The sequence below is a fragment of the Primulina huaijiensis genome, chromosome 4 (genome assembly GCF_012295235.1).
Source record: "Primulina huaijiensis isolate GDHJ02 chromosome 4, ASM1229523v2, whole genome shotgun sequence".
NCBI classification, from domain to species: Eukaryota; Viridiplantae; Streptophyta; class Magnoliopsida; order Lamiales; family Gesneriaceae; genus Primulina; species Primulina huaijiensis.
Genome location: NC_133309.1, coordinates 5,494,312 through 5,505,897, shown reverse-complemented (window position 1 = coordinate 5,505,897; position 11,586 = coordinate 5,494,312). Strand labels below are relative to the sequence as shown.

General features: G+C 37.9%; 1 long non-coding RNA gene across 2 annotated transcripts; it reads right to left on the bottom strand.

The window, feature by feature from the left end:
• Positions 1-1,284: 1,284 nt before the first annotated feature.
• LOC140975284 (uncharacterized) lies at positions 1,285-9,167 on the bottom strand. Of its 2 annotated transcripts, XR_012174925.1 has the most exons (4): positions 9,057-9,167; positions 8,470-8,529; positions 2,014-2,073; positions 1,285-1,490 (listed from the first exon to the last, which is right to left on the bottom strand). It is a non-coding gene; the product is annotated as an uncharacterized lncRNA (long non-coding RNA). The 2 variants fall into 2 exon arrangements; XR_012174924.1 differs by lacking the exon at positions 1,285-1,490 and having other exon boundaries at positions 1,885-2,073.
• Positions 9,168-11,586: the final 2,419 nt, after the last annotated feature.

The following is an 11,586-nucleotide window of genomic DNA, read 5'->3' as shown; positions in this document are numbered from 1 at the left end:
TTTGATTCTCTCATGGCCATGGTTTTAACATCCCACTCCTTGGGAAGACCTTTGACAACCTTCAGCGCGATTTCTTTGTTGGAATACACCATTCCAAGTGCATTCAGTTCGTTTATAATGCAGCTGATTCTTTCATCATATTCGTGCATAGACTCTCCAGTCTTCATATTGACGTTATCAAATTTTTGAACAGCAACTGAGAGTTTAATTTCTTTGATTTGCTCATTGCCTTCGCAGAGCTGGATCAACTTCTCCCAGATTTCTTTGGCAGTCTTGCACATCGTTATTTTGATGAAAGTAACTTTATCCAGCGTTTTGTACAAGATATCTTTAGCTACGTTGTTCAGATTGGCTTTTCTTTTATCTTCAGCTGTCCACTCATCTCTGGGTTTTTCAATACGCCGTGGTGCACCTTCAGTTATAGCAACAGCAGTGTTTGATTTAAGTATTATCATGGGTCCTTCAATGATAACGTACCACATGTCATCATCTTGTGCAACTAGATGAGACTGCATTCTAATTTTCCAATCGTCAAAATCTTCTCTGGAAAACATTGGGATTTTATTGAAAGAAGACATGGTACTCAGTTTGTATGTATAAATATTCAAGAACAAAATTCAACTGCTCTGATACCACTTGATAGGATTGGTTGGGAGGTGAAGAAGTGTTTAGAAGGGGGGTTGAATAAAAACTTATAAATTTTTCACCTATTTTCAAATAATGAGTCGGTTTAGTGATAAACTGAGCTCGGAAATCTTGTTGTCAATATCAACCAGTTAACTAATAATAGTACGGAAATAAACTGACTGATAGATAGAATAAAACTGAAATTAATGAACACAAGGTTTATGGATGTTCGGAGATTTCAATCACTCCTACGTGACCCCTTCTATCTGAAAGATAGGATATTCACTAAAAAAACTTTGATCAATACAAAGATTTGTACAGACCCACTTCAATTTGGACTTAACAATGCCAAAACTGAAACTCTTAGTTACGATACAATTTACAGTACTCGACTGAAACTATTTAGCACAATTGATCTTCAATAAGATCGAATGATACAGCAGTAAGCGTTTGTGCTTGAAGCTCAATATAAAGCCTGAATACTATGAATGTAAATGCTAAGTGTGACCTTTGAAATATTTGAGTCTGAACAGAAAGCTTGAAGAGATTTCAGCAGAGTAACAGCTTGGTTGATTGAATGGTTGTGGGGCCCCAAACCTCACCACGTAATCATACAACATGTGACGTCATATGCATAAAAATTTTCTTTTCAACGACGTAATAATATAATGCATATATGACAAAATAGTGAAATCACCACACTATCTACGTCAGTGTAGCAGAAACAGTATAATAAATACACACATAACACTCAAATAAGACAATAAACTATACTGTCTCTATCTACTATAAACTACAGAACTGTTTGACTAGACACACCTAGTCCTTCACCACTATCCTGTCTCACTGCAGAGTCCTGTAACCTGTCCAACAGAAACAGCCCCGAAAGGGTGAGCATACACAACAATCATCATCGTAATACATAACAGTTATATTATCAACAATATAAAATATAACTGGAATGATAACAGAAATACTCCTTTTGCTGTCTATGGACAATCAAACCACCAACGATATCAACGTCATCACTCCCATACTACTGCAACAACAACATCGACGATACGTCGCACCCCAACACCCGCGACAGCAATATCGTCGAACGAATAATATCAACGATACGTCGCACCCCTACTCCGGCGACAGCAATATCGTGGAACGAATAACATCGACGATACGTCGCACCCCAACAACGACGACAGCAATATCGTCGAACAAACAACATCAACGTAACGTCTCCCAACAAACGACAGCCAACAATATCAACGATAATAAACAACGACAGATATAATATCAAATCACCCAATACGAGTGATTTATCATCGTTCAACGCAATAGTATTCATCAATACTAAACAATAACAACATATGCTCGTACGTCAACACGTACCTGATAATCGAGTATATATATAATCTGGCTATTTCTTTGATCCTGAGGCTTGTGTTGTATCTAAATAATTCAACAACANTTATTGTATCAATACAATCATAATAGCCTCAATATATAACATCAAATAACCCAATAACAATTACTTCAACAAAATATAAAACTCGATTATAAATTCTTCTCGTTCAACAATTTAATATTTTGGTGTATTTAATTCATAATACTACCATCAAATACACACTAATTAATTTAACATTAAAGAATAGGCTATTTTACAACATCCGTAAAATTACGAAAACTTTATATCAACGTGTAGCCTATACTTTGTAGACTCCGAATATACAATCAGAAGTAATAACAACTAATAAACAGCTTTCCAATCTCAATTCAACAATTAAAATCTCTAATTATAATAAATTAGGAATAATTCAAAACAACAACATAATAATCTTCTCTGCTTCGTTAAGATCATACACTATTCAACAATCTTCAATTTCAGTATGATTTAACAATTTATCGGATTTATTCCAGAAATCGACGAATTTCAAACATCACCAAAACTATGAAATTTATACCTCAAATCGAAGACCTCGTGTCAACGATCTCAAAACTGAAGTCGGTTCGTCGATTGGATAAACCGNCTCTCAAATCATTTGGACTTCATATGAGCAAGATATGTCATTAATTACCATTTTACCCTCAAAATTAATTCATTATTTTTCAACTTATTTACGAAAATGTCATCAAAATAAATTGAATATTTTTCAACTTATTTACAAAAATGCCATCAATACTATTTTATAGTTGTAATCTTTACTTCAGGCATTACATTTCTACCCCCTTAAATGAATTTCGACCCCGAAATTAATCAACAACGGTAATAACATGCATAAATAAAGATACCTCATACCATCTGAATAAGTAGGGGTAGAGCTCCCTCATATGCCGCTCTGTCTCCCAAGTGGCCTCTTCGACACCTCGATGCTCCCACTGAACCTTCACCATCGGTATAAGTTTACTACGAAGCTTCCGTTTAGATCGATCCAAAATACAAACTGGTCTCTCAACATAAGACACGTCAGGATCTAACTGAACATCAGAAATATAAAACACATGTGAAGGATCCGGCTCATACTTCCGCAACATCGACACATGAAATACATCATGAATACCAGATAAGGATGGAGGTAGAGCCAATCGATAAGCCAAAGTGCCTATCCGTTGCAATATCTCATATAGGCCAACATATCTCGGTGCCAACTTTCCTTTCATACCACTGTGCCACGAAAAGGAGAAACTTTCAATAATACTCGATCGCCCTGCTGAAACTCTAAGGGTTTTCGTCTTTTATTGGCATAGGCAGCATATCTATCTTGCGTTGCTTTCAATCGTTGTTGTATCAACTTTACTTTCTGTTCCATCTCACGAATCATATCAGGACCGGTAACTGCAGCTCGATCAACATCATCCTAGTATAACGGATATCTACAACGTCTCCCATACAATGCTTCAAATGGAGCCATCTGAATACTACTCTGATAACTATTGTTATATACAAACTCCACCAATGGAATAGATGACTGCCAAACAGATTTAAAATCCATAACATAAGCACGCAACATATCCTCCAGCGTCTGAATAGTACACTAAGTCTGACCATCTGTCTGAGGATGATAAGCTGTACTCAATCTCAACTCTGTCCCCATCGCAGTCTGCAATCCTTCCCAAAAATGAGAAGTAAATCGAGGATCTCTATCAGATATAATAGACACTGGAATCCCATGCAACCGTACGATCTCTCGTATATACAACTGTGTCATCGTCAAATACGTACTATTCATGCTATAGGGCATAAAATGTGCAACTTTCGTCAATCGATCAACAATCACCCAAATAGCATCGATAGTCCCAGTGCTTCTTGGCAAATTAGTCACGAAATCCATCGATATGTGCTCTCATTTCCAAGTCGGTACTTCTAAACTCCTCAATTCACCTCTTGGCCTTCTCCTCTCAGCTTTGATCTGTTGACAATTGAGACATCGACGTAAAAAATCAATCACATCACGTTTCATTCCGTTCCACCAAAACTGAGAGCATAAATCCTTATACATCTTCTTGCCGCCGGGGTAGATAGAATATCGACTACAATGTGCACGCCGCAACAGGCCCTGGCGCAACTCCGAAGTATCAGGAACTACCCATCTATCATTCATCCTCAAACTGCCATCATCAGCCACTCTAAAACAAGTGTCTTGTTTCTGAGAAACCAACTTTTTCCATCGCTGAACTCTCTCATCTGTCATCTGTGCCTCAAGAATACAACCATATATATCAGGTTCAGCTAAAAAGGTCGATACCTGGATAGGAGTCGTCGAGATATCAAAATCATATCCCAAGAAACAACAAGACATCATCATAGCTGATAAACGACTCACATCCTCTGCAGTACAACTAACTTTACGACTCAATGCATCAGCTGTAAGATTGGCTCGACCAGGATGATACTCAATTTCACAATCATAATCTTTCAACAAGTCTAACCACCGTCTCTGCCTCATATTCAACTCTGTCTTAGTAAACAAAAATCTCAAACTCTTATGATCCGTATAAATCGTAAACGAGGTACCATATAAATAGTTTCGTCATATTTTCAAGGCAAAGATAATGGCTGCTAACTCCAAATCATGCACAGGGTACCTAGTTTCGTGTGGTTTCAGCTGTCTTGAGGCATATGCCACAACATGTCGATCCTGCATCAAAACACATCCCAAACCATGTAGTGATGCATCAGTATAAACAACAAACCTCTCGTTTTCTGTAAGGATTGATAACACCGGTGCAGTCGTCAGTCGGTGCTTCAACTCCTCTCACATGCTTCAGACCACTGAAATCGCATACCTTTCTGAGTCAACTGTGTCAAAGGTCTAGCAATCTTTGAAAATCTCTCGATAAATCGATGATAATAACCTGCTAAACCCAAGAAACTACGGATCTCTGGTACAGATGTAGGTGCAGACCACTGTAATACGGCTTCGATCTTCGTTGGATCAACAGATATCCCATCTCTCGATATAACATGACCCAAGAAGACCACTCGATCCAACCAAAACTCACACTTACTGAGTTTGGCATAAAAATGTCTATCTCGCAGTACCTGTAATACTGAACGTAAATGCCCTGCATGCTCAGCCTCAGTCCTGGAATATATCAATATATCATCAATAAACACAATAACAAACCGATCGAGATAAGGCTGAAATACCCTATTCATCAAACTCATAAACACAGCTGGAGCATTCGTCAACCCAAACGGCATAACTAAAAACTCATAATGCCCATATCTTGTCCTTAATGCTGTCTTCTGAATATCCTCCTCTCTAACTCGTATTTGATGATATCCTGACCTCAAATCAATCTTCGAATACACTGAGGTTCCCTGCAACTGATCAAACAAATCATCAATACAAGGGAGGAGATATTTATTCTTAATCGTTACCTTATTTAGCTGTTGATGGTCAATACAAAGCCGCATCGTTCCATCTTTCTTTCTTACAAATAAGACTGTTGCACCCCAAGGCGATACACAAGGGCGAATGTATCCCTTGTCCAGCAAGTCCTGTAACTGGGCTTTCAACTCTCTCAACTCTGCTGGTGCCATTCTGTAAGGAGCACGAGAAATAGGGGAAGTACCTTGCATCAACTCAATCCCAAACTCCACTTCACGGACTGGTGGGAAGCTTGGAATCTCATCAGGAAATACATCAGCAAACTCAGCAACTACAGGTATCTCCTCTATTCCCACCTCCTCCTTCTTCTCTGTCACATCTACAGCATAAATAAGATAACCCTCATGGCCATGCTCCAATAACCGAGACATCCGGATAGCAGATACCAACGGAACACGAGGACGAGAACCCTTCCCATAAAATGTCCAACGCTCTTTCTCATCGGTGTAAAAATATACTACCCGCTGATAACAATCAACAGTCGCACAATATCTCCTCAACACATTAATTCCCACAATACAATCAAAATCAGTCATCTCTAGAATAATCATATCAGATCTCGACTCATAGCCCTCATAAGAAATAATACCATCTAATATCATCGATACAACTGATATATCAACTCCAGAGGGTGTCGAAACAGAAAGAGGCATAGACAATGGAGACGAGCGCATATGATGCTCAACCACAAACCTCTTCGATATAAATGTATGCGAGGCACCTGTATCAACAAGAATATAAGCAGGATAAGAACATAAATAACACTTACCCGCTATCATCTCCTCTCGTGCCTCCTCTGCCTGCTCTCGTGTCAACGCATACACCTGTGCCTGAGGCGGACCAGCTCCCTGCCTACGTGGCTGTCCTCCAGAAGGTCGTGGTGTAAACTGCTGAGGCTGTCGTCCTCCTCTCTCCGAGGATCTACCTCTATCACTCCTGGACTCTCGCTGTCCCTCACGACTAGGACACTGTCTCGCTATATGACCAACACCGCCACACTCAAAACAGGTGATCTCGGTCTGTGTGCACTGTCTGATCAGGTGAGGTCCCCACAACGAAAACATCTCACTGCTCTGGACTCCCCTCTCTGCCCCTGAATAGACTGAGAACTGCTCCCACGACTCTCAACACGTCGTGAATCAAATCGGCGCTTCCCAGATGATGCTGCTGAAGAAGATGAACCCTTCTGATATTTAAAAAATTGTCCCTGCGGTCGCAATGACTCCCTAGTCGGCTCTGATAATTGTCTCTGAGCCCCATACTCCTGCATAACCAACTCAGCCATCTCAGCCCTTGTCACTGCATCCTCAAATGATACCGGGTTATTTGATTGCACACGATCAAATAACTCTAACTTCAACCCTTTCAAGAAGTGCCTCATCTTCGCATGAACATTCGTAGCAACATGTGGCACATATTTCAGTAATGCAGAATATCGAGTCTCATACTCAGCAACAGACATACTACCCTGTCTCAAATCTTCAAATTCTTTCTCTTTCTTTTGCCTGGCTGCTATAGAAAAATATTTATCAAGAAAACGAGACCGAAACACATCCCAATAAACAGTACGGTCCTGAGCTCTAAATCCGGCCTCAGTCGTCTGCCACCATAATAATACATTCCGCGAAAACTGAAATGTAGCCAATCGTAACCAAGTAGATCTAGCACACGGTGCAGTCACAAATATCTGCTCTATCCTCTCACTCCACTCCTCTGCTCGCTCGCCAGTCTCAGAGCTATCAAATCGCGGCGGAAGATAACTGCTGAACTGTGTCAAAGTCAACTCACCAGGTAATAAAGGCTGATCTGCAGGTGCCTGTCCCATAGGAGGAGGTGGCAATGGATTCATCTGCCCCAACCCACTGTCAACCTCTTCCATTTCCTCGTGCGGATGTACCTGTTCTCTAGCTGCCATCACTGGAAATCAAATTGTAAATCATAACATTTAACAATTACAATCCAGTAATCATCATCAAACCTTTCGCACAAAAGCATACGCAACTAAAGAACAATCAATCATACCAAGAAATCATAAAAAACAAGTCAAATGCACAGACACACGCAGATAATATGGCCATCCAACTCCCTCATCACAAACCCAACTTCTAACCATCCCAGACATCTAACATATGCTCTGATACCACCAATTGTGGCGCCCCAAACCTCGCCACGTAATCATACAACATGTGACGTCATATGCATAAAAATTTTCTTTTCAACGACGTACTAATATAATGCAGATACGACAAAATAGTGCAATCACCACACTATCTACGTCAGTGTAGCAGAAACAGTATAATAAATACACACATAAAACTAAAATAATACAATAAACTATACTGTCTCTATCTACTATAAACTACAGAACTGTTTGACTAGACACACCTAGTCCTTCACCACTATCCTGTCTCACAACAGAGTCCTGTAACCTATCTAACAGAAACAGCCCCCAAAGGGTGAGCATACACAACAATCATCATAGTAATACATAACAGTTATATTTATCAACAATATAAAATATAACTGGAATGATAACAAAAATTCTCCCTTTGCTGTCTCTGGACAATCAAACCACCAACGATATCAACGTCATCACTCCCATACTACTGCAACAACAACATCGACGATACGTCGCACCCCAACACCGGCGACAGCAATATCGTCGAACGAATAACATCAACGATACGTCGCACCCCTACTCCGGCGACAGCAATATTGTTGAACGAATAACATCGACGATACGTCGCACCCCAACACCGGGGACAACAATATCGTCGAATGAACAACATCAACGTAACGTCTCCCAACAAACGACAGCCAACAATATCAACGATAATAAACAACGACAGATATAATATCAAATCACCCAATACCAGTGATTTATCATCGTTCAACTTAATAGTATTCATCAATACTAAACAATAACAACATATGCTCGTACGTCAACACGTACCTGATAATCGAGTATATATATAATCTGGCTATTTCTTTGATCCCGAGGCTTGTGTTGTATCTAAATAATTCAACAACAATTATCAGCTCATTATCACCGTATCAATACAATCATAACAACCTCAATATATAACATCAAATAGCCCAATAACAATTACTTCAACAAAATATAAAACTCGATTATAAATTCTTCTCGTTCAACAATTTAATATTTTGGTCTATTTAATTCACAATACTACCATCAAATACACACTAATTAATTTAACATTAAAGAATAGGCTATTTTACAACATCCGTCAAATTACGAAAACTTTATATCAACGTGTAGCCTATACTTCGTAGACTCCGAATATACAATCACAAGTAATAACAACTAATAAACAACTCTCCAATCTCAATTCAACAATTAAAATCTCTAATTATAATAAATTAGGAATAATTCAAAACAACAACACAATAATCTTCTCTGCTTCGTTAAGATCATACACTATTCAACAATCTTCAATTTCAGTATGATTTAACAATTTATCGGATTTATTCCAGATCAACACGAATTTCAAAAAATCACCAAAACTATGAAATTTATACCTCAAATCGAAGACCTCGTGTCAACGATCTCAAAACTGAAGTCGGTTCATCGATTGGATAAACCGATAAGTCGCAAGATCGAAAAGACAAATCAAAATATTGTTTCCTTCCTCTGTCTCACCTCTCCGTCAAACACTGTATGTTGGTGCGGTGGAATTGAATTTCAATTCATTCCACCGCCACAATTTTCAATTTTCTTTTATTTTTAATATTATATTAATATAATATAATATAATATATGATATTTAATATTTTAACATCGGTATATCCCTTTGGATCAGTCAAACGATCACATTTTCCAAAACTCTTCCACCGCCACAATTTTCAATTTTCTTTTATTTTTAATATTAATATAATATAATATAATATAATATATGATATTTAACATTTTAACATCGGTATATCCCTTGGATCAGTCAAACGATCACATTTTCCAAAACTCAAAACATGAAACTTCTATATCTTTCAGTGTTCTATGTTATATTCAAATCTCAAATCATTTGGACTTCATATGAGCAAGATATGTCACTAATTATCATTTTGCCCTTAAAATTAATTCATTATTTTTCAACTTATTTACGAAAATGCCATCAAAATAAATTGAATATTTTTCAACTTATTAACAAAAATGTCATCAATACTATTTTATAGTTGTAATATTTACTTCAGGCATTACAATGGTTCTCACTATTTTCTGCTGCTCTTCTTGGTTATTTATAGGCTTGCTTCCAACGGTAACAATGAATGCGATTTGAATCTTTATATCCGTTGTATGGGCACGTCAACATTCTTTTGAAAATAAGTACACTGTTGCATTACTGAAAAGTGGCGTTCCCACTAAAAGTTGCAGTCTTGCTTTTGTACTATCTGTCGGTTGATAGTTACGTTTTTAACTGATGACGTATTCAACTGCTTTATCAGTTGACAAATCCGAAAGGATAAACTGACTGTAGTCTAACTGATCAGTTCCCAACTGATCATTCAGTCGTCTACAACTTCAGTTAGCTAGATTAAGTTGCCGTTGATTTTTTACGTATTAATCTTCAGTTAGACAACCAATAGTTTGCGTATTTTTAGATCAGTTTCTTTCAGTTATCTTGATCATTTGTTCGATAGATTAAGCTCAATTTGTCAAACCACCAAATTTCAGTTTCCAACCGAATGATTAATTGTGTAATTTTGTTTGATTTCATGATTTAAAAATTTTCAGACAAAATTCGGGGGTTGGTCGTAACGATAGACCGAAGACGTTTAAGTTGTTAAATATTTAAAAACTAAATTTTTATTTTTAGTTGAGAAAATATTTATTTTAAATATTTTAATAATTATTGCATTTTTAAGGTCAAGTATTAATTAATTAGTGGGAGCAAAGAATTTTATGTATTTTATAAGATATTTTTTTGGAAATAAGTATTTTTAAATCTTTTAATCTAAGCCTAATAAATTTATTAATCCTAATGGGCCTAATTTTTTAATTAAAAATTAGGTTGATTAAGCCCATTAAATAAGTAATTAAATTATTTATTTTTTAAAAAAGAAGATAATAAATAAATAAGAGTCCTAGTCCTACACACACCCCCCTAAACACCAACACACACACACACAAATTCACGTTTACTCAAAGTGAAAAACAAACTGCTGAAACTATGAGGATTGTCAAGGGGGAAGATTTCGATTTTTTTCCTCTTTCGTTCGTCGACTTTCTTCCTCGTTCTTCCTTCCAACAATGATCACTTGACTCCCTTTCATACCAAGGTGGGTTTTTGACAAGAAAAAGGGTAGAAAAATAAAAATAAAAATCGTCCTCCGTTCGTCACCGACGTTCCATCGTTACGGTATTCGTATTTCGAGTGTTTGAAATGCAAAAGCACGTTTCCAAAACTTCTTTTTGCACCATTAAAATCATATTATGTGTGTTTAATCATGTTTGCATGAAAAATATGAAATTCTCCTTTTATTTTCGTTTTTATGGCATAACATGAACAAAACTTGAGTTTTTGTGTTTCTAAATTTATGGTTTTGATGCACAAAACGGCTGCCATTATAGGGCTATGGGAAGGGACGTTTTTCCACATGTTTAAGGGTCCTTAGGTGCATGTTTAAGGGCTGGACATGGTAGTGTGTCATGATGAACGAAAAATATTGATGGGATTAGGGTTTCGAACTTGGCTTCGAAGGAAGGCACGGCTCTTAGCTGAGGTAGGGTCACGTTCAAAGGTCCTAAGAGAGGCTAGTCAAGGTCTTAGATGGATCAAGGGGCTGCTGGTACAAGTGTAGGGCTGGAGTCGAGAGCTTAGGGACACGTGGGTCTTGTAATTGATGGGTTGAGGGCTGTGGCTTGCTTGCTACTGTAGGCTCGTTCGAGTGGGGTTCCTAGGGGTGGTCTAGGTCCTAAGATGGTCAGCTAGGGCCTGGTTTGGTCGGCCATGGGATAGGGTCGAGGGAATCAACGGTTTGTGCAAACTAGGGCTTGGTTCGAACGAGCAAAATTTTCCAGCAGCTTCCTAGCCTCGTTTGAGGATTTTAAATG